Source organism: Leptonychotes weddellii, chromosome 1 (genome assembly GCF_054177405.1).
Source record: "Leptonychotes weddellii isolate Sample4059 chromosome 1, ASM5417740v2, whole genome shotgun sequence".
NCBI lineage: Eukaryota > Metazoa > Chordata > Mammalia > Carnivora > Phocidae > Leptonychotes > Leptonychotes weddellii.
Window position 1 is genome coordinate 36,691,093 of NC_138369.1, and position 24,589 is coordinate 36,715,681.

Below are 24,589 nucleotides of genomic sequence, written 5' to 3' on the forward strand. Positions count from 1 at the left end.
TATATATATATATATATATATATATCCTATCCCTAGTACCTGTGAATGTAACTTTATTTGGAAATAGGGTCTTTGTAGATGTAATCAAATTAAGATGAGGTCATTAGGATGGTCCCTAATCCAATATAACTGGTGACCTTATAAGAAGAAGAAAAGGACACAGACACAAATAGAAAAAGGGGAATGCTATGTGAAGACACAGACACACAAAAGGATGGTTGCCATGTGACAACAGAGGAAGAAATTGAAGTTAGGTATCTGTAAGCCAAAATACACCAAGGATTGCAACCACTAGAATCTAGAGAAGAGAGCATGTGGCCTTTCCCACATCTTGATTTTGAATTTCAAATTCCCAGAACTATGAGAGAATAAATTTGTTGTTTTAAGCCACTCAATATGTGCTAGTTTATTGTAGCAGCCATAGGAAACCATTAAAGATTTTGGTACTGGAAAATGCACACTGCTGCAACAAATAACAAAAAATTTGAAAGTGGCTTTGGAATTGGGTAATTGGTAGAGGCTGGAAGAATTTTTGAGGTGCATGTTAGAAAAAGTTTAGTTTGCCTTGAAGAGGCTGTTGGTAAAAATATGAATTAAAGGTACTTCTGGTGGGATCTCAGATGGAAATGAAGAACATGATTTTGGACAATGAATGAAAGGTGGTCCTTGTTATAAAGTGGCAGGGAGCTTGATGATTTGGAAAATTTTCAGCCTATCCATATTTCAAAAGATCCAGAAGTGTGCTCTGGGGAAAAAAATACAAAGATGTGCCTGGTTATGTTTTTTCTACAAGGATTAGGTGTGACTTAGGGATCTAACAGCTGTCAGCAGAAATGTTTCCACTTGGACTGAAGAGGACAGAGATGGAAAGAAATGAAGGAAGGTGCTGGGCTTCTGGAATACTACGCACAGGAATTGGGCAGCCAAAGCTACTCAGCTGCAAATATGTGTTATCCTTCAAGAAAAGAGAAGAAAGACTCAAAGAGTGGCTCAGACGCAGAGAGACTGGAATGGATACTGCTGCCATGGACTCACAGAGCAGAGATGTGCCATGGAGGACTGAAAGTGTGGGGCTGCCCTGATTGATAGGGCCCAAAGGACAGAGCCATAGAGGATTATTCTCAGGTCTGGAAATCTAATGGAATTTGCTGTGACAGATTTTAGGCTTGCTTGGGACCTGTGGACTTTTTTTTTTTCTTCAAATTTCTTCCTTTTGAATGTGAATGTATCTTATGCTTAGACCACCATTGCATTTTAGAAACTGATAACTTGTTTTCTATGTTTTAAATGTCCAGACGTGGAGAGGACGTCTCACCCATACATAGTTTAGATGCTTTAGATGATGAGATTTGGGACTTTTTAATTATGTTTAGGTGAAATCTTAGATTTAGAGGTAATAATAGAAAGGGTTAAGGCTTTGAGAGATGTTGGAATGGGATAAATGTAGAGTATAGATGGGGGGAAAGGCAGATGGTTATGAGTCGGTTTGTGTCACCTCAAAAGTTCACCAGCACATGGAACATTCAGAAACAGAACACATCTTAACAAATTTGAAAGAATAGAAATCACACAGTGTCTCCTCTCAGACCACAATGGAATTGAGCTAGAAATCAATAACAGAATGAAAACTGGAGAATCCCCAAATATGCAAAGATTAAATAACACACTTATAAATAACACATGGGTCAAAGAAGAAATAATAAGAGCAATTTTAAAATATTTTGAGCTAAATGAAAATGAAAACATAGCTTTTCAAAATTTGTGAGATGCAGTGAAAGCAGTGCTTAAAGGGAAATTTTTAGCATCAGATGTACATAATAGAAAACAAGAAAGATTAAAAATAAGTAATCTAAGCTTCCACCTTAGGAAAGTAGTTTTCTAAAATAGAAGAAAATGAGTAGTAAAAGCTTGAGCAGATATCAATGAAATTAAAAACAAAAAATCAATAGAAAAAGTAAACAATACCAAAAGCTGTTTCTTTGAAAAGATTAACAATTTCGATAAGATCCTAGCTAGGCAAGTTAAGAAAAAAAGAGAGGGAAAACAAACTGTTACTATCAGAGATGAAGGAGACAGCAACACTGCATATTCCATGGACATTAAAAAGGTAATAAAAGAATACTGTGAACAATTCTATGGCCAAAAACTTGATATTCCTATGAGAACCAATTCCTTCAAAGATAAAATTTACCAAAAGTCACAGAAAAAATAATATACAATGTAAATAGGGCTATATAATTATTAAAGAATCTGAAATAATAACTAATAATCTTGCAAAACAAAAAGCACCAGGCTCAGATGGGTTCACTGATGAATTCTGCCAAACATTTAAGAAAAACATATGAATTTTCTGTAATCTCTTTCAGAGGATAGAATCAGAGGACATACTTCCTAACTCATTTTATAAGGATGGTATTACTCAAACACCAAAGCCAGACAAAGATGTTACAAGAAAACTATAGACCAATATCTCTGATGAATATAGATGTAAAAATACACAATGAAATGTTAGCAAACCATATCCAACAATCTTTAAGAATTATACACCACCAACAACTGGAATTTATCCCAGGAGTACAAGGCCATTTCAACATTTGAAAATTAATGTAATCCATCACATCACAGGCCAAAGAAGAAAAATAACATGATCATATCAATAGATGAAGAAAAAGCATTTGCCAAAATCCAAGACTCCCTCGTGTTTAAAAACTCTGAGTGAACTTGGAATAGAAGAGAACTTCCTCAACTCGATTAAAAAAAACCTATTTTTTAAAAAAGCAAAATCCCTACAGCTAGTATCATACTTAATTATGATAAACTTGAAAGTAAGATAAGGAACAAGGTAAGGATGGTCCCTCTCACCACTGCTTTTCAATATTATAATTAGAAGTCCTACCTAATGCAGTAAGACAAAAACAAAAAAAAGGCAAGTAAAATGTATACAGGATTTAAAGGAAGGAATAAAGCTGTGTTTCTTTGCAAATAACATGATCATCTATGTAGAAAATCCAAAAAATAAGTAGAAAATCTCCTGGGATAATAAGTAATTATAACACGGTTGCAGAATAGAAGGTTAATATACAAAAGTTAATTGCTTTCCTACAAAATGGCAATGAACAAGTGATTTTTGAAATTAAAAATATATCATTTATATTAATGTACAAAAAAATGAAATAATTTGGTATAAATCTAACAAAATACATACAAGATTAATATGAGGGAAACCGCAAAACTCTGATAAAAGATATCAAAGAAGAACTAAATAAATAGAGAGATAGTCTGTGTTCATGGATGCCATTACTTCCCAACTTGCTCTGTAGTTCAATACATTTTCACTCAAAATTCTAGCAAGTTATTTGGTGGATATTGATGATTTAATACTAAAGTTTATATGAAGAGGAAGAAGAGCCAGAATAGCCAACACAGTAATGAAAGAGAAGAACAAAGTTGGAATACTGATACTGTCCAATTTCAAGATTTACTCTAAGCTATAGTAATCAAGGCAGTGTGATGTTGGCAAAATAAAAAATAAATAGATCAATGGAACAGAATAGAGCCCAAAAGTAGACCCACGTAAATAAGATTCAACTGATCTTTGACAAGGAACCAAGAGAAGACAATAGAGCAAGGATTGTCTTTTTAATCCTGGAACAACTGGTCATCCAAATGCAAAACATGAATCTAGACACAGACTTAACACCTTTCACAACTTTTTAAAATATCAGTATTGGTTTAATTATAACCCAGTGGTAGAATTTAGTAAATTTGAGGAGAACATAAGTACCGTCATTATAAATAGACAAATACTTTAAATTATGACAGCATTTTTGAACACAAATTCAGGAAACTACACACTAAGAAAATGATTTAACTACGTATACATACACCTGCTTATCAAACACTGAAGTAAAAGAACTAAACCATTTCGCAGTCTTCAGAGGTGTTTGGTGTTTTACTCCATTCTGATAAAAGCACTTTTAATGTTTTCATAGAGATATAAAACTTACTATTTAACTTAAAATTGGTTACACATCTGTATTTTTTGAAAATTGGATTAAAATTTCTTCTTCTCTGATAGTTTAGCAGAATCTGACTTTAGGGCAGGAAAAACTTGATGATATAGATTTTTGTGGGTTGTTGCTGTACTGTAAAGCTTGTATAAGGGCTGAGTCTCACAAGGCTGCACCTACCTGATCTATTACAGCATCCAGCTCTTGGTATTCTCCAGGGTACCCAATGTATGCCCAGGAACACAGGGTGATAAGGGTCAATTCCATTATCATATTGCATAGTCGAGCTATAATGTCCAAACCAATGAATCTAGTTACACCAGCAATCACTTACGTGGTAAAGATTACAAAAAACTGTGTGACAGGGGTATAAGCTGCATGGAAGATATTTTTGCTATTATTGTGCTTGGTATCCTGTTCATCTATTTTACTCCCCAACTGCTGCTGATAACACTAGCCAAATTTTTATCCATGCATCTTTGTCACCCCTCAGAATAGCTTTACAAATTCTTCCCTAAGCTCCAGCTATTTGGCCTCCAAGTCATTTGGGACTAGAAGTGGTTTGTTACAACCACAGATCTTTTTCATCTTTTTGTTGCATGTGTCTTTAACAGTTGCTATGGCCTCTAAATTGTTACCTTCTGCTGTGGGCTGTACATGGATTGGGGATGTGGTAACTCTTTACTGTGATAGATTTTTATATAAGTATTGAAGTAGTCCACCAGACTTTGACAAGTGATTTTATTTCCTTTGATTTCTTTATTATCTAGGCTCTCAGGACTAAGGCATCCAAGAAATCAGTATTTTCAACTTTTGATGAATTCATCATCTATTTCTTTAAATTTTCCATCAGAGTATGGATTGGTAGCTACTTTTAAGCCAGGATGAGGTAGCAGAAAACAGTATATTTTGGTGAAACAGGAATAGATGTGTTTCAAACATTCTGTAGTTCTTCATGTTGGTTCTCTGAAAACTTTAGGAAGTTTCCCAAAAATTGGGTGCCACCATCAGCTTCCCCAAATTCATGTGGGTAACTTCAGTTCTCAGTGAAAAAATGTCAGGCTTTGAAATGGCTTTCAGAATATTTCCCTCCTGCCAGCTAGCCATACTCAGCAAAAAGCTGAAGATTCTGAAGATCATCCTCTTGGACATTTTGGGATAGGTTATATACCTTCATTAAGCTTATCATTATGCCAAGGACAAATATTGTGGCTGAATCTCTCATATTGACTGTCAAATGTTCTCTGAGTGTCCATCAATAACACCACAACCATTTTACCATAGGCTTATTGAAAAGGAATTGATTACTGCATGTCTGAATTGTTGTGCTCTCTCATTGAGACCTCTCTATGAGAAACTAGGTAGTGATCCTTATCATGTCCAATTCAATCAACTGATTCCTGGTTGTACATGTATTTTAACATGAACTCTTTCAGAAATGATTTTCCTTTAATAAATGCTCCAGCAACAGATACAGCACTGATCTCCTTGACCCTGAAAGCCTCTAAGGAAAGCACTTGATTTAGTGTGATCTCATCTGTCTCAGAGGAATGGCCATCTGTGACAGTGAGGACTTGGACTGGTCCTACAGTGATAGAACTTGACTGCCACCAGTCTCCATACCACCATAACCAATAATTGTAGGGACTGAAACAGCTCAGATGGATTTTCATGAAAACACCAACCAAACAAACATATGAATGGGTCTCAGAAGAGGAGGAGCCAGTGGAAAAGGCAGGACTTTTCACAAAAATTAATTCAAAATGGATTAAAGACCTAAGTATAAAATACAGAACCATAAAAATCCTAGAAGATAACATACAAGAAAATGTAGATGACCTTGAGTTAGACAATGACTTTTTAAACAGAAGAATAAAAGCATAATCCATGAAAGAAAAAATTGATAAGCTGGAATTCAATGAAATTAAAAATTTCTGCTCTGCAAAATACATTGTTAAGAGAGTAAAAAGACACATTACAGACTGGGAGAAAATATTTCCAAAGGGTGTGTCTAATAAAGGATCATTATCCAAAATACACAAAAGCTCTTGAAACTCAACAATAAGAAAATAAACAGCTTGATATAAAAATATACCAGAGACCTTAACAGTTCTCTCACCAAAAGAGATATATGGATGGCAAATAAGCATAAGAAAAGATGTTCCATATTATCATTAAGAAATGCAAGCTAAAACACCAACGAGATACCACTACATACCTATTAGAATGGCCAAAATCCAGAACTCTGACAACACCAGAAAGTGGCAAGGTTATGAAGTAATAGGAACTCAGATTCATCACTTTTGGGAATGCAAAATGACACAGCCACTATGGAAGACAATTTGGTGGTTTCTTACAAAACTAAACATATGGTTGCCATATCATCCAGCAGTCCTACTGCTTGGTATTTACCAAAAGAAGTTGAAAATGTATGTCCACACAAAAACCTGCATGTGGAAGTTTATGTCATTTCTATTCATAATTGCCAAACTTGTAAGCAACCTTGACATCCCTTTGTAGGTGAATGGATAAATAAATAGGTACAACTAGACAATGGAATATTATTCAGCACTAAAAGAAGTGAGCTATCAAGCCATGAAAAAACATGGAAGCAAGTTAAATGTATATTACTACGTCAAAGAAACCAATCTTAAAAGACTACATACTGTGTGATACTAACTGTATGACATTCTGGGTAAGGCAAAACTATGGAGGCAGTAAAATGATCAGTAGTTGCCAGGGGTTAGGGAAGAGCGAAGGATAAATAGACAAAGATTATTAAAACTTTAGTGAAACTACTCTGTATAATATCATAATGGTGGATACATGTCATGTGTATTTGTCTGAGCCCATAGAATGCCCAACACCAGAAGTGAACCCTAATGTAAACTATGGACTTTGGATGATAATGATGTATGAATGTAGGTTCATCAGTTGTAATAAATGCACCTTTCTGGTGGGGCTGCTGATAATGGGAAAGGCTATCTATGTTTGGGGGCAGGGAGTTTATAAGAAATCTCTGTACCTGGGGCGCCTGGGTGGCTCAGTTGGTTAAGCGACTGTCTTTGGCTCAGGTCATGATCCTGGAGTCCCAGGATCGAGTCCCGCATCGGGCTCCCTGCTCGGCAGGGAGTCTGCTTCTCCCTCTGACCCTCCTCCCTCTCATGCTTTCTGTCTCTCATTCTCTGTCTCAAATAAATAAATAAAATCTTTAAAAAAAAAAAAAAGAAATCTCTGTACCTTCCACTCAGTTTTGCTATGAACCGAAAACTGCTCTAAATAGGTCTGTTAAGAAAAAAAAAAATCTTCCAGAAGCTAGAAGAGGAGCATGGCCTTGTCAACATCTTGATGTTGGCCTTCTAGCTCTAGAACTTGGAAAGGATAAATTTTTGTTGTTTTGAGCCACCTATTTTGTGGTATTTCATTATAGTAGCCTTAGGAAGAATAAGCACAGCATAAGTTATCCTGGAGGGTTTGGTAATTTTCACCTATAAATCTAACTGGAATTATTATTTTTCCTTTAGTGGTATGGGGGAGGGGCAGAGGGAGAAGGAGAGAGATAATCTTAAGCAGGTTCCATGCCCAGCATGGAGCCCGATGTGGGGCTCGATCTCATTACCCTGAGATCATGACCTGAGCTGAGATCATGACCTGACCGAAATCAAGAGTCAGACACTTAACCAACTGAGCCAGCATGCGCCCTATTATTATTATTTTTTAATGTAGGGTAGAGTGAAATGCTGCAATCAAAAACATGTTTTTAACTACCATTTCAATTTACTGTGTTAATCTGTTCAAAATTTCTATATTTTGAATATTTTAATGAAATTGTCATGTCATCTCTTCATTACATATTTATTAATACAATATTATTAGCAATAATGATCTCTTTACATTTAACAATCTTTCCTTTAATCTTCACTTTATTTTCTTGTATATTTTCTCATATATTTTTATATGAGAAATTTTCTTATTATATTTTCTCATATACAGCAAGGAGAAACCAAAGGACACTTTAATACTTGGGATAGAAAATCTTTAGGTAAAATCAGCCAGTTCTTTAAGCACATTTTTTTGTCTTATACACTACTACAGGCAACCATATTGCTAAGCTCGATTTTTCTCTAAGATTTTCTTCATTTTCGTTCAAGTCCTTGTGTTCCAGGCCCTTGAAGCTTTTACCAGCACTCTTCTCAGTTCCAAAATCATTCTCCAATTCTAGAATTGTGTTATTGTAGCATCCCATTTCTTAAGTGCTGAAATCTGAATTTAGTTACCTATTACTGCATAAAAAATGATCATAAATAAACAACAAACATTTATTACTTTGCTGCATTTGGATAACTCACTTCCTTGCAATATAGTCCTCTCTATAGTCTCAGAGTATCCTCACAACACGGCAGTTGGCTTCCCTCAGGAAGAATGATCCAAGAGAAGGAACCCAACCTAATTTTACAAATGACATTCTATCACCTATGCTATATTTTACAGTCACACAGACCAAGCCTGGTACAGTGTGAGAAATGACTCCATAAGGGTCTGGAAGCAAGAGGTGGGGATCATGGATGGTAGGGCAGGGGAATCTTGGAGGAGTTATTAAAGCATGATCTCCATCAACACCATAACAACTGGCTTTGTCAAGAGTATCAACATAAAGTCTGCCTTATCTTCTTCTAATAATGGTCAATTGAAATGGATATATTGAGATTTATTATATCATAGAGCTTTCTATGATTTGATTAAGTAGCTAATTGGTACTTGTAATCAAAACTAACAGACAAATGATTTAAAAATGTGTATCAGTATGAGGTTTCACCTATAATATATTCCCACTATTGTGACCCTTGAGGACAATATTATAATGAAGATCATTTTTATAAGTGGCATTGTCTTAATCTTGGTTTCAAATGAAGCATAAATGGGAGTGAAGTGCTTATTTGGACTAATGGTGCAGTCCAGTTATTTCAATTAGAGTCACCCAGCTACTAGTGAGCTGACTGTATTATTGGAACAGTTCCTTTAAACTACTGACCAAGTCTTGCCAGACTCAGCAGGCAACATCTAATGTGATTACCCCCTAATGTGTTACAGTAGTTAGGAAGTCTATAAAACAATTTTAACAGGACTTAGAAATACCACTTCTATAAAATGGGCAGACATAAAGTTAATTCTTTAATGCATTACATTAAGAGAAAAGTGTTTACTTTCCTCTCTGCGAACAATCCACTCATTAATCTGGAAAGTATCACCTGAGAATGCTACTGAAGTCGATCAGATCAAATAGAATAATGACAGGTATTGTGATGGGAGCTCAACAAATTCTATTCCAAAATATATTCCCCCATTAGAACTTCTATAAACTATACTTGGATTTAGCCATCTTGGCAGAAGATTTAAAAGAAAAGACACATTCACAGCCATGCAATTAGAGGAGAATCACACCAGCAATTAGTTGTAGAGTAGGTGTTACTTCTATGTTAGCATCTATTTTCAGTTATTTATGCTTTGGCTTTTTTTCTTTGGTTCTTTCTGTGAGAGTTTGCAGGCAAACAGTACATTATGAGCTCATCTTTGATAAAATCGCAGAATGCTTGTGTTAGGAGGAATTTTAACCTGACCTTGCCAATTCCTGCTGAGGCTTTTTTCCCTTGGAATCAGGTGATTTTTACTTCTGGAACTTGATGCCTCCTCCGAACTTTAACAGCTTGAGTGGTAGAACTCATTACCTTCTGAGGGAATACTTTTTATAACAAATCAACTTGTTCAGTTATTCCTCATATGGGGAGACTCAGTTTATCCACCTGAGTTTCTAAATGTTGACATAAACTCTTGCCTTGTTAACATTTAGCCTGAGTCTCTTTCCTTTTGCACAAGACAATCCTTTAAATATTTATGATAGACCATTTTGTGTGTTTTTGTAAGTGGAGTCACCTCATGAAGCTGAAGAATACTATTTTATTTTGACTTGCTTAGCGTCAGGTTATGATTGATTTTCTTAAGGTGGGATTGTGCTTGTTTTTTTTTTTTATTCTTTGTGCCCTTACAACATCAAGAAGGTGCTTGATTGCTGCGTATTTACATATTATGAGAGATTTGGTCCTGCTGCCCACTGACAGGGAAGGTGTAGTTTTAGTGAAAAAAATTTGGTAGTCCTCTGCAATAGTATACTTCTTGGCCCACACTGACACATGGGGATGGCTGAATGAAATAATCTTGACAGTCTGCATGGTAATGTAAAACTGATGAGGGCAGATGTTGATCCGTAGGCTCATAAAATATAAGGTCAGAGGAAAGTCAAATCACATGTGAGGAATGTATCTTCTTAAGGAACTGACATACCCACACTGATAACAAATTGAGACAGGAAATTAAGATGGGGATTCTGTAAGTTAAGTAGTATGTATGCATGTATATTGGGCATTCAAAAGCATTTACTAATTGCTACAGTTATGAGAATCTGAGTAATACTCTTCCAGAATGTTGGGGACATTTTGGGGACGGTTCCTAAGTACCAGAATGAGAACCTCGGAGGTGGGGTAACAGTACATGTTTAATTCATTCAACATTCAATCAACAGGCATTTATTGACCCCTTGTTTTGAGTCAGGTCATGTTTTGGGTACACTGTGCACAATTTTAGGCAGTGGAATAGTCACAAGCTTACCCTATTAAAGTAGTACAATGACCATCAATAAGGCACGATATGCTGATTTTGAAGTTCGAAAAGTTTTGTATCTAGACTATTTTATTGATTTGAAAATATTTTTTACAATAATGATTATAGAAGTTTTATGAGATTGTTTTATTGTGTACAATTTTTATAGCTTTAAAAATACCAATGACATGTTGCGTTTGCCAGCTTTTCTAGGGTTTGAATCCAATGACTAGACCCCAATTTATATTTTACTTGTTCTGATTGGTTCTCATCCAGATTCTTTGCTCTGTGTGAAATTTTAGATGTCAAGGGAAGGGAAATGGGTGAGAATGTCATAGAAATGTAGAGCTTTTCATGTAATCCAACTCAGTGTAACCAGGCTAATGCTGTCCATGAGCTTTGTAAACACAAGCTGGTGTATACTAAATTTCTCAGGGATTGTAGTAGTGAGGTGAGGCTCCTAGATTCATACTATAGAACTGAAAGCAAAGGGGCACCTGGGTGGCTCAGTTGTTAAGCGTCTGCCTTTGGCTCAGGTCATGATCCCAGGGTCCTGGGATCGAGCCCCGCATTGGACTCCCTGCTCCGCAGGAAGCCTGTTTCTCCCTCTCCCACTCCCCCTGCTTGTGTTCCCTCTCTCGCTATGTCTCTCTCTGTCAAATAAATAAATAAATAAAATCTTAAAAAAAAAAAGAACTGAAAGCAAAGCACTGAAAAGGATTACATTTTATAAGTCCCAGGTGTTATCCACCAGCAGGAGATGATAATATATTTTTAATGAAAGAAACCCCAACTTGTTTATGAAGAAAGATATTTTTATTAACAGAGCTAGTAGACATTACAAGAGTTGCTAAATGATATTCTAGAATCTTCTTTTAAAAATCATATTCTAACAGACTTTCATTTCCAGAAGAATGGAATTGACATACTTTCCCACCTTTCTTCCTACTAAGTAAAGCCAAAACCCTGGACATTTTATACAAAATGAATATAAGACTCTGAAGTTGGAGGGAAGAAGGCATACTGGCTGAAGATCTTGGGACTAAGGGAGAACATGATGATGAATTCCTTGGGTTTTCTTTTTGAATCTTACAGCCCAGACATAGAGGTAAAGAAGCCAGCAATCTAGGAATGTCAATGGGTGAAGACAAAAATGGTTTAACAAAAGCCTGCTCTGTCTAGCCAAAGGAGTGGAAAAAGAAAGTCTAACAAGAAAGAAAACTTTTGGATAATACTGCTTTACTCTAGCCAAACACCGCTGAAAAGACTGTCTGTAGTCCCACACCCACCAGCAAAAGCCAAATGGGGAACCTAGACCACACTTACTAGGTAGTAATGAGGTGTTCTAACCTCTCACCAGGGTGGTGTCGGAGAAGGCAAAATAGGAAACTGAATCTCTCATCCATGTCAGGCAGTAAGGAGCTCCCTTCTCTCACTGCAGAGTCTGTGGAGACTACCCATGGAGCCTCGACTTCCACCCCAACCCCGTGGTTTAAAAAAAAAAGAACAGACTGGAGCAGATGCTCAGTTCCTTTGTTTTCCTTCCACACTTTGATCATAAAGCTCTCCTGTTTTAATTTTAATTAATTAAGCCAACTTTTAAAACATCAAGCAATTTTAAATTAAAAAAAATAAATATTATACTCTTGACAAAATCAGTAGATCTGGAAACTCTAGGCCCAAACTCAGCTGCAGCTTAAGAGCATTTGCCCCTTTACATGGTTGTGCATTCTCTAGTTAAACACAATCCTCGATACTCCTTGTGACTTCCACACAAAGTATAAGTGTCAGTTGCCGTTTGACATTGAGCTTGCACTTTTTTTTCTTATTTATAGTGAAAAAATATCTCTTACCCATTGCTCAATCAAGAATGGAAAAACTAAGCAATAATCTAAGAGAGATTATGTTATTTTTCTTATACCTGCCCAACTTCCCACGGATATAACTTTTAGGCTCTTGTAGGTATATAAATTTATAGTCCTCAATATTGCCTCTAGATCATTGGTTTCAATGTTGGCTATACAGATGAATATTGTGGAGAAATTTTAAAAATTTTAAAAATCTCAGTGCCCAGGCTGCTCCAGATTAATTATCAAACTATCTGCGGCTGGAACCCAGGTGTGAGTATTTATACCTTCCCAGGGGATTTTGATGCACAACTAAGGTTGAGAACCACTGCTTAGATGTTCTCTAAAATCTCTCCTGTTTCATAAATTCTAGGACTTAAAATTCTGAAGTCAGTTGTCCTAACGTTTGGTGAGGATCAATATATTGTGTGTAAGCTATATATTGGGGACCTGGGATTGGGAACATTAGTTGTGGACCTCTGCTTGCCGAGCTGAACAATTCATACCAACTCTTTAGATGTGCAGCCCAATCTAACAGAGAGCATTCACACCCAGAAAAAAGGTATTGTAGATTAATCTTAGTTCTAGGGTCAATGTTCTGTGTAACCCAAAAAAGTCATTTTCTCATCCTGGGTCTTATTTTCTTTTTCCATTTATGACTGAACAGCATATACATACATTGCTGTACTCATGTCATATAGTTGTGGTAAAGACAATACAGGAAAATCAAAATAAAAGTACACAAAAATATAAACCTACTATAAAAAAAACTTATAAAAGGGCTTATTTCAAACCTACTGACTTATATTTCAAATTCAGAAAGGTAAACACAAATTTGAAATTCCTATTGCAATGCTTAGGTAAGAAACTTTCACCCCTGGTCACCCTCCAAGGTCCAGATTACATGTCTCTGGTGAATCACAAGGCTGATAACTGAGTTTTATGGGTTCAATAATCAGCTATGAAAAGACCTACAATGATCAGGAGCCAATGGCAGAGCTCAGAGCCCAACAGTTTCTGTTATTTGTGTTCATACTTGTTCATTCTCTAGAGAAGGTCAGAATATTCCATACAAAACTGTGTTCAGTTCTCAAGTGTGAAACTTCCATGACTGGAAACACATCAAGGCTTTTTGACAGCAGATAACTTTTTACCTCCTCTCTGAGGGGCTCCTGTTCAGAACAAAAATGTAATATAGCTCAGAGTGTTATCAGAGCCATTATAAAAAGCACTTGAGCATTCTGAGATTCATGCTTAATGCCTTTCTATAATCTGTGAGAATGTGTGCAGAGGCCTTATAGCATGCTAATGACAGTGTATTATGCCGCTGTGCAGGACCACAGTTCCAACTTATGTAAGGATAAAGCTATGATGTTGAAGGCAAAGATGAAGACTAGAATTGAAAGTTAAAAAACAAGGTTTTATCGAGGCCATTGATGCGTTGGGGATAGAGTAGTGGATAAAAACTAAAAATAATAAAAACATCTAAGTCTTTCTTAAAATGAAACCCAAGTGGCTTGTTAAGGCAAACTTAAAAGAAAACTAACCATTGTGTGAGGTGTTTATTTACTTTCTCTAAGGAAAGGTATTGAAATAAGTCTATATATTCTAAAAAGTGGAATGTCTACTAAAATAGACAGCCTAAATTAGAACATCACCAATCTTCCACATGTGTGTGTGTTTTCCTTCCTAAAAAATATTACCTTTATAAGCTAGAAACACCTTTACCTGAAACAAACTTCTTCTATCAAAAGGACTTCAATTTTATAACTTGACACTGAAGAATGAAATCAGACCGAAGTAGTCACTTTTGTTTGTGACGTTGTCCCAAATTTATTTAAATTCAGTCATGCCACTTGGAGTTCAATAAAGGCAGGCCATGAATCTATATGTATTCCAGTAATAGATTGATATACCGATAATGAGAATCAGTCCTAAATTAAAAGTAATTTCAGATGGACAGTAAATATGCTGTTTTCTGATGTTCCTGAAGCACTGCTTCTTTCATAGAAGTAATGATGAGAATGGTAGGGTTATGTGAAGAATAGAATGCAGAATAAGAGTAAATCTTCATCTATTTCATAAACAAAAACCAGGGCTGATGATAAGTAAATCAAGGTATTTGAAAGGAATATAAAATGTTACAGTTATCTCAGGAATTCATGCAGACACTCAGTAGGACTTGAGAGAGAAATAATAATTATACAAAATAGTGTTTTATTGGGTAAATGTTTCTTTGTTTTTTTTTTTTTTAAGATTTTATTCATTTATTTGACAGAGAGACACAGCGAGAGAGGGAACATAAGCAGGGGAGCGGGGGTGAGAGAAGCAGGCTTCCTGCCAAACAGGGAGCCCGACGCGAGGCTCGATCCCAGGATCCTGGGATCATGACCTGAGCCGAAGGCAGACGCTTAACGACTGAGCCACCCAGGTGCCCAAATGTTTCTTTGTTGAACTGAGTGAGAAATAGTGGCACCTGTTTTGTTTATATCCATTATTGTCTATTTTGAGGTGGCATCGTGCCAGCACATCGTAGGGAAAACCTGATGATTATTCTCTAAACTGCATCCATTATATTATGAAATCACCTTTTCTACTACATTTTATGAATGACTAACTATGGAAATTTCAAGGTTTTAAAAATGATTTATATAATCTAATCATTCATGTATAATTAATTCTAATAATTTGCATGAGTGTTTCAGGTCATTTTGGAATAATTAGCCATTGTTGAGGATTTTTTTCCCCCATCAATTAAACTAATTGCTTTTCACATAGGTGTAAATTGAATATTGATCCCCATTTTTTAAAACTCACTTGCATAAGCAAATTATGCCTAATTGCTAGCTTACCACATCATTACACAGTTATCATCATTTATACAAAAATATACTCTACTAGACTAATGAATTCTTTGTCGTGTTTTGAAGGGCTTTTTAATTGTGATTCTTGAAACAATGTTGTCATTAAAAAAAAATTAAACACCATGTTTAAACCCATAGCACAATAAAGCACATTATTGGTTAACAAATGTACCAGCTCCTGCCTAGGTAGTCATTAATCTTAGAATATAGAGAATTCCTTGAAGCACGTTGAAAGAACCTCATTATTGTTATTAAATATAGTGAATACACACAAACAAATATTAGACTATGTTGGTTCTAATTTTTTTTAGCTTAATCCTTTCTGTTTCCTCTCTTTATTTCTTTTCTACCTGATGAAAAAATCTCTGAGAGGATCTGAAGAGGTTGGAAATTTAAAAGAATCACCGATAGAGAACAGAACAACAATTTTAAAAAGTCAGGATATAAAAGAACTCTATTCATCATTCATTCCATGCAGTGAATTATTGTCTTCTGGTGGTTTTGCTGGGTTTTTTGCTCCACTATTTTCTAGATTAGATCCTTAAAAAACCCAAACAAACAAACATGAAAAGACATGAAAATAAATAGTGCCAAAATTCTCCTTGTAGATTTCTACACCATATGATGTAATCGTTACACATTAGCTCTTCACAGAGATTGGAAGTAAAACCTAAAGGATATATTAAAGTTCTTTTTATATGTGGGAGGATGGTCTCAGTATGAAAGCCTTATTTTAATTCTTAGATATCCCACTAATAAAAGCATATGAATATGCGCCACTTTTTTATTGGTGCTCACTTCATGGAGGTCAGAATTCTCTCAGTTGGATATCATGTTGAGCAACTTATGTTTCTTAAAGCTGTGTCTACACCCACAAAGAGAAGTAGAAGATAAGCAAAGCTTCTGAATGATTCTCTTGCTTAAAATTGCTAGACAATGGTTCTTGGATTCCCTCTGGGCATTGTGAGAATCAGTTTTTTATTTGCTCTATGGACCTAACTTTTTCTTTTCCTTTTCCATGGAGGTGGAGGAGGGAAAGAGGAAGACAAGTAAATGTTGCTTTACTCTTTGGTGTCTTTCTGATACCAAAATGGGATGACGTTTAAGAAAGCATTAAGTTTGATCCAAAGGGGCACCTGCACCCCAATGTTTATAGCAGCAATGTCCACAATAGCCAAACTGTGGAAAAAGCCTAGATGCCCATCAACAAATGAATGGATAAAGAAGATGTGGTGTGTATATATGATGGAATATTATGCAGCCATCAAAAATGAAATCTTGCCATTTGCAGTGACGTGGATAGAACTAGAGGGTATTATGCTAAGTGAAATGAATCAATCAGAGAAAGACAATTATCATATGATCTCACTGATATGAGGAATTTGAGAAACAAGACAAACGATCATAGGGGAAGGGAGGGAAAAATGAAACAAGATGAAACCAGAGAGGGAGACAAACCATCAGGGACTCTTAATCTCAGGAAACAAACTGAGGGTTGCTGGAGTGGAAGGGGGTTGGTAGGGATAGGGTGACTGGGTGATGGAAAATGGGGAGGGTATGTGCTATGGTGAGCGCTGTGAATTGTGTAAGACTGTTGAATCATAGACCTGTACCCCTGAAACAAATAATACATTATATGTTAATTTAAAAAAAGCATTGTTTTAATCAATTTAATGAAATTTGGCCATTGTCTTAAATTGGTTGGGGTTTTTTTGAAAGAAAATGGATGGGCCTCAAGGGCATTATGCTAAATAAAATAAGTCAGAAAGTGAAAGACAAATACTGTATGTTTTCACACATGTGGAATCTAAAAAAGCCAAGCTTATAGAAACAGAGTAGAATGGTGGTTACCAGGAGCTGGGTGGGGGGGAGAAGGATGGGGGGAAGTTGGTTAACAGATACAAATTTCCTGGTATAAGATAAGTAAGATCTGGGTATCTAGTGCACAGTGTGGTGGTTATAATTTATAATACTATATTATATACTTGGAGGTTTTTAAGAGTATAGATGGATCTTAAATTTGTTATCACATACACATGCACAATTATAATTGTGTGACAGGTTGGAGATGTGAACTAACCTTACTGTGGTAATCATTTTGCAATATATACATGTATCTCTTCATCACATTGTACACTTTGAATTTACATGTGCTCTATGTCAGTATCTCATTGAATCTGGGGAAAATATTAAAAATAGCAAAAAAAATTATGTATATGTACACAGTATGCCAGGAACTATCTTAGATTTAAGTGTGTACTGTTAAATGAAACAAATATGGTTCCTTCCCTCAAAGTCTTAATAAGTGAAACAGACATCAATGAAATAAATACAGCTTATGGTAGATCTTAGTACTACTTAATGGTAGATCTTAAAAATTCTCATTTTAAGAAAGAAATTGTTACTACATCAGGTGATGGATCTTACCTAAACTTACTGTGGTAATCATTTCACAAACTATACATATATCAAATCATTATGTTGTGTACCTTATATACCTAATACAATGCTATATATCAATTATAACTCAATAAAACTGGAAAAAAATTAAAAATTCCACCATATATCTTAGACTCAGTTTATAAAAACCAAGACATCAGAGGTAGAAAACTCCTTGAAAATCATATATTTCATTGCCATCCAATATCTACTTGCATACCTGGAGTGACAAGGGCTTATTACCTACTGAGGTAGCACAGAGCATTTTCAGAGAGCTTTAATCATCACAAGATTCTTAGATCCATTCATTCCCAGTTCTGCAACTCTTCTGGCACCTGGAATGAATCTAATCTCTTCTTGCAGGTTTTAGTTTTGAAGATAACTCATTCCTTGCTATCCTTTTCCCTTTTCTATTGTTGACCAAACATTCTCAAATTTCTGTACAACTTGTATAGTGTCAGACCTTTCAAAAGATTGCTCTCTGGGTTTCTTCAATGTGTACTTCATTTTCTGATGGTATTTAAAGTTTGTATAAAGGAAAGTCATTTATGGAAATCATGAAAACAAAACAAACCCCCAAACAAGCAAAAATCTATTATTTTCCCTTTTGCATAGTTTGAAGAGTGATCCAAATAGAAAATTAAAAAGTCACCTTATATAAAATATATGTATTAAGAACATTGGTACAGAATAATATGTAAATAGCCCTACAATTTGTGGTATTGTTATTTCTTAAAATTTGTGTTGTACTGAATTACTATTGTTTTTGGCAAAAAATCTTGGGATATTTAAAATCTTTGATCAAAGTAGCCCTGCCAAACTATTGATTTGTGATAAGGTTATAATTTTTGAAATAAATATTATTTAGTCTAAAGATTGCTAACTAGTGATGAAAAATAACATTTAAGGTTAAATATTATTTGACACTCTTTGTGATTTTTGGTTGATTTTAAACCATGGCTTCAATGATGACAGCAGTATAAAACTGATCTAAGCTTAGGTGAATCCAAGATGGACTAAAATATTTTCTGTATAAAAAAACTCTTTATTGTGTTCAACACAATAACATTCTTACTTTCATTCCAAAGGATTAAAAAATTGACAACCTTTATTCACAAACTGTATTTGTGCTTAATGTTATTCTTCCTTCCTAATGGTTATTGAATACCATCCTTGTTGTTTATAATAACAGCATATTCATATTTCTGACGGTTGACTCAAGACCTTCTTACATTAACTTGAAATAAAATTGAAAATAACACAGGCCAGGCCTGAAAGTACTCAGTGGATGCATATAAAGAGTAAATTTAAAACTCTACACAACAGAAACCATACACTCTTGCTTTAATTGCTTCTGAGAGGTCACAAAACAGGGGTAAAAAAAATGTGCTTTTATAATAGGCTGATGCTATTGCAAAATAGAAAACAAACTAAGGTCAGCCCTTCTTCCCCAACTTGCTTACTTTTGGTTACACCATGGAAATGATTTCAAAGCAGATTTCAAAGGGCAACACCTGTTGTTGGAACCACGCATAAAGAATTTTATAGAGAGCTAAGTTTATAGATAGCTAAAGAATTTAGAGAAGCATGGGGAGATGCTAAAGAGATTATAAGAGTGAATTTGGAAGAAATGTACTGAACTCATTCTCTACTTGCATAAATAATTTTGTCAATAGGATGGAACTAAAGACAGAGATTCATGTCTCCAGCATGTCCTCTTTCAGTATGCTGGGAAGGATTTCATTCAAGACATCCCAGTAATAAGAAAGAAAATGACAAATTTCGAGTTCTTTTGATATTAACCACAGAGATATATCTTTTGTTAAGAAATTGGAATCAGGGGCGCCTGGGTGGTTCAGTCGTTAAGTGTCTGCCTTCGGCTCAGGTCATGATCCCAGGGTCCTAGGATCCAACCCCACATCGGGTTCCCTGCTCCGCGGGAAACCTGCTTCTCCCTTTCCCGCCCCCCGCTTGTGTTCCCTCTCTCGCTGTCTCTCTTTCTCTCTCTGTCAAAATAAATAAATAAAATCTTTAAAAAAATAAAGAAATTGGAATCAAATTTTTTACATAGTGTTAGGTCTAGTGGGGTATTTTGAAAATATTTCTGAACATTAGCATATAGCCCCAGTATTTTATACTTTTTTATCACCATAGAATTCTAACTAATGCCTAAAGCAATTAAGTGTGGACTTTAAACTTTAAAGATACTTCTATTTCAAAATGTGCAAACAACCGGATGCTCTGATGTTTATTTATGAATGGTGAGGTGTATGTGTAATAGCATAGTTTTAGAGCCCAAGACATGGTACCCTACTTGGCCCTGTTTATTTGGTGACTATCAAGTGATATTTTAAGATGCATGTATTTCATTATTATGTTAAAAAGTCAAGTTGAAATATGAAAACACCTTCATGATGTTTTTCTTCTTATTTGCTTTACAGACTAGAAAGCAATTTCAGGTTAAAAAAAAAATCTTTGAAGATTGACCATATGTTTTTTGTTTAGGAACTATGAAAAGTAGAATTGCAGAGCTAAACCATGAGAGAAAATATGTCATGTTTGTAATAAATTACCTGCTGTGTCTAATAAGATGTCCTTTTTTGTAAGCCGAAATTAAAATTATATATATACTTACATATGTATGCATACACACATTTTTTTTTCCAAAGTATAAATGAATTAATTAATGCAAAACCACCTCATAAATTCTCATGAACAAACCTAACTTTGAATTACAGGGAAGTTTCTTAGAAACCGAATGTCAAATATTAAAGAATTTCACTCATCTACAAAGTGTATTAGTACAAGAATATTTAATAATCTGGGCTAGAAAATCATGGAGTGAGAAAGAATGGGACAGGGAGGAGACAGGAAGACAGGTTAATCAGACATTTGTAAAAAGCACTTCATTAGTTTAACTGGACAATTTCTCCCCTGTATAGCAACAAAGAAAATATCACACCTAGTAACAGTAAATAGTTTCCCAAAAAAAAAAACAAAACTGCATCATGTCAGCATGTTCTTTCAACAAGTGCTAAATAAAGTCATTATGGCACCTACATATTCCATTTTAATTTCTATTTGTCTTTCTCTTTCATTAAATTTTCCTTTAAGACACAACTCTTTTTCTTTAAGATTTTATTTATTTATTTGAGAGAGAATGAGATAGAGAGAGAGCATGAGAGGGGGGAGGGTCAGAGGGAGAAGCAGACTCCATGCTAAGCAGGGAGCCTGATGTGGGACTTGATCTTGGGACTCCAGGATCATGATCTGAGCCGAAGGCAGTCGCTTAACCAACTGAGCCACCCAGGCGCCCCAAGACACAACTCTTTATCTCCAGAATCTTATACAGTACCCAACATATAGATGAAAACCAAATAAAAATTCTTGTTGTTTTTAACCTTAAATTTTATTCATCATACCTAGAACTCTTATTTGCATAATTACACAATTAAAATAACTAATTGGTGTGAAATGCTTTCCGTATGCCAAAAAATATTTTAAGGCATTTCTGTATTAACTCATTCATTCATTTCAACAACCCTGTGAGGTAGGCACTTTTATTTATCCACATTATACAAAGGTGGAAACAAAGGCACAGGCGAGAAAGGTTATTTGCCCAAAGTGAATGAGTAGCACGTCAGCATTTGAACTCAGACCAGTTGACTCAAGAGTCAAAACCCATAACCATTACAATGTACCATCTTTATTACCAAAATCAAACAATGCCTTGGGGTCAAGGTAATTTTCCATAGTTGCAGCATGGAGTATTAGCATTATGGTTATGATAAACACATTATCATTTAACCAAAAAAATTGAATCCAGAAGTGGCAAAAGTTAGCAGCTGAAAGTTGAGGCATGTTCAGAATTAATGTGGTGGATTACCAAGGTAAGCAATCTATTTTGAGACTACAAACCATTGAGTTATGGACAGTCAGAGATATCCAGATAATGCTGAGAATATGAAGGGAGGAAAAAGAGGCCAAAATGGAAGGAGTGAAAGATGTCGCAGAGGTCAAACTTGCCTGACCTGATCATGTAGACTAGGGCTGGTCCTGCCATGTTTAATATGCACTGATCATAGTTTCATCTCACGTACCAATTTCAGGTAATTGGGAATGGCTGCCTATAATGTGGTATCAAGATAGAGTGTGAGGTTCAGTCTGGTCTGTGTTGGAGTATATTCTGCTCTCCCTTATCAAGGTCTGTGATGAGCTTGGAGGTAGACTATAATGGTCTACAGAGCCCACATTTGTGTTATCCCTGCATTAGATGAACATTTCCATGACTTGATGCTTGACTCTTAATATCATAGAATCACTGATTAGTCCTGTGACAGAAAAAAAACATGGCTTGACTCTGTACTGTTTGATACTTGAACCAGGAATATATATAACCTTAAAAATATGGGCAGTGTTGTCTATATATTCACTAGTGTTGACATTAGGAAAGTCAAATATGGCTGTATTCAGAGAAACTATCTTGAACGCTGGCTCCTGAGTTATTATTGATCAACACGGCATCATAAAGGCTGTAGGTATATATTATGTAGGAATGCTTGAAGCTTTGAATCCAATCCCGGCTATTTTTCAATTCACTTTTACACCAAGAATTTCCAGTGTGTTCTGAATTTAATTGTTTCCCTCCAAAAAGATAGGTTGAGGGGCGCCTGGAAGCCTCCAACTTCATCTCAAGTCATAATCTCAGGGCCCTGGGATCTAGCCCTGCATTGGGCTCCCCACTCAGCAGGGAATCTACTTCTCCTTCTCCCTTTTCCCCTCCCTCTGCTCATTCTCTCTCTCTCTCAAGTAAATAAAAGCTTAAAAAAAAGATATATTGAAGTCCTGGCATATATCAGAAGCTAGAAAAGGCAAAGGATGCTACTCTAGGACTGTTAGAGGGAGTATGGTTCATAAGACACTTTGATTTTGGACTTCTAGCTTCCAGAACTGTTAGTTAATAAATTTGTTTTAAGCCAGCCAATTTTTTATTCAATTTGAACATTTTATAAATGAAAACATGAATATATATTTTATTTTCTGAGCTATGTTTTCATTTTCACTGCTATATTCTATTATATAAATTACTGTACTTTTAAAAATCCATTCAACTACTGATGAATCTTTGGATTTTGTCAGTTTGGGGCTATTACAAATCATACTACCATGAATTTTTTTTTTGGTGCATGTCTTTTGATGCACACACATACATATTTCTTTTCATTAAGTATAGAATTGCTCGGTCATAGGGTAAAAAAAAGGCAAACATTATAAAATCATGAGATTATTTTACTCTATTTCCATTATGAGGCTGACATTTTCTCTAGAGTCTTGCTAAAACTTGATGATGTTAGTCTTTTTAATTTTAATTTTAATTTATTTATTTTTTAAGGTTTTATTTATTTGTCAGAGAGAGAGAGTGCACAAGAAGGGAAGTAGCAGGCAGAGGGAGAAGCAGGCTCCCTGCTGAGCAAGGAGCAGGATGCAGGACTCGATCCCAGGACCCTAGGATCATGACCTGAGCCAAAGGCAGACGCTTAAACCACTGAGCCACCCAGGCGTCCCAAGTCTTTTTAATTTTTCAATTGATATCCTATTACTGTAGCGGAGATATAGTGCTATCTCATTATACTTTCTAAGATCTCTTTAACTTACATTCTATATTATGTGATTATGTTTTGAAATTATTCAAGTCAGCTTATTTTGGACTCAAGTATTAATTTATTTTTGGTGATGATCATCTTCTAATTAGGAGAATGAAAAATTTATTTTCTTGTAGCTCAAAGGATAAAATGTCCCAACACTAGAACTGATCAGCAAAATGATATTTTTCACTGTGGAGAAATTTGCTGTTAGCTCTTCACTGTCCATCTTTATGGTCATAAAGAATCATGTTAATTCTTTTTTCTTTTTAAAGATTTTATTTATTTATTTTTTTGAGGGAGGGAAAATCTGAAGCCAACCCCACACTGAGTGCAGAGCCCAATGTGGGGCTTGATCCCACGACTGTGAGATCATGACCTGAGCCAAAACCAAGAATTGGCTGCTTAACTAACTAAGCCACCCAGGCACCCCAAGAATTATGTTAATTCTAACTGCTATATATTCCCCGTCCCATCAAGTTGACATTAGATAAAAATTGACCTCCAGCTTGATACCTCTGCTAACTCTGGACTAGCTTCATACTGCAATAGGTCATGGGAGATTTGGAGATTTATAGCCTTTTTAAACATGATTTCTGTATATTGTAAAGAAGATCTTTACCCCTTAAACTGGTTACTGTAAACATTTCCTTTCTTCACTCTTGTCTTGCTTGAGAGGCTTTTCTTTTCCTCCTAAAATCATAGATTCACTGCAAAATGAACTGAGAGTAAGTGCAGATGTTAAATAGCACCACAAATTGAATGATATCAGTTTTAAACATGTCATAAATATAATTCGGAATTTTCTTGGGCATTGGTTTTTCTACATCTTGTACCACAGTTGTAAAAATAGCGACACTCTCCAAGACTGCCTCTCAGTCTACTCTGAGAGCGTTCCTCCATCATTGGAAAATATTTGGTTAAGGAAAACATGGGTGTGAGTTGTTGGGACTTAGTGGCCTGACCTTGAGGAACAAACTGTATTTTCTCCCTTTCAGGTACTTGATTTGGTTTCTCCCTATTTGAAATTATATCCTGAATTTGAAAAGGTATCTTAAGCCCTAATTCTGAAATCCTTTGCAAAGAAGCTGAATAATAATTTAAAAAAATCATAAGAAGAAATCACCAGCTTT

General features: G+C 35.4%; 1 protein-coding gene and 1 pseudogene across 1 annotated transcript in view; one reads left to right on the forward strand and one right to left on the reverse strand.

Moving 5' to 3' along the window:
* LOC102729818 (contactin-6) overlaps positions 1–24,589 on the forward strand; it is a 679,553-nt gene that overhangs the window by 166,121 nt on the left and 488,843 nt on the right. The window lies entirely within an intron of this gene.
* LOC102748660 (atlastin-1 pseudogene) lies at positions 4,055–5,683 on the reverse strand (annotated as a pseudogene).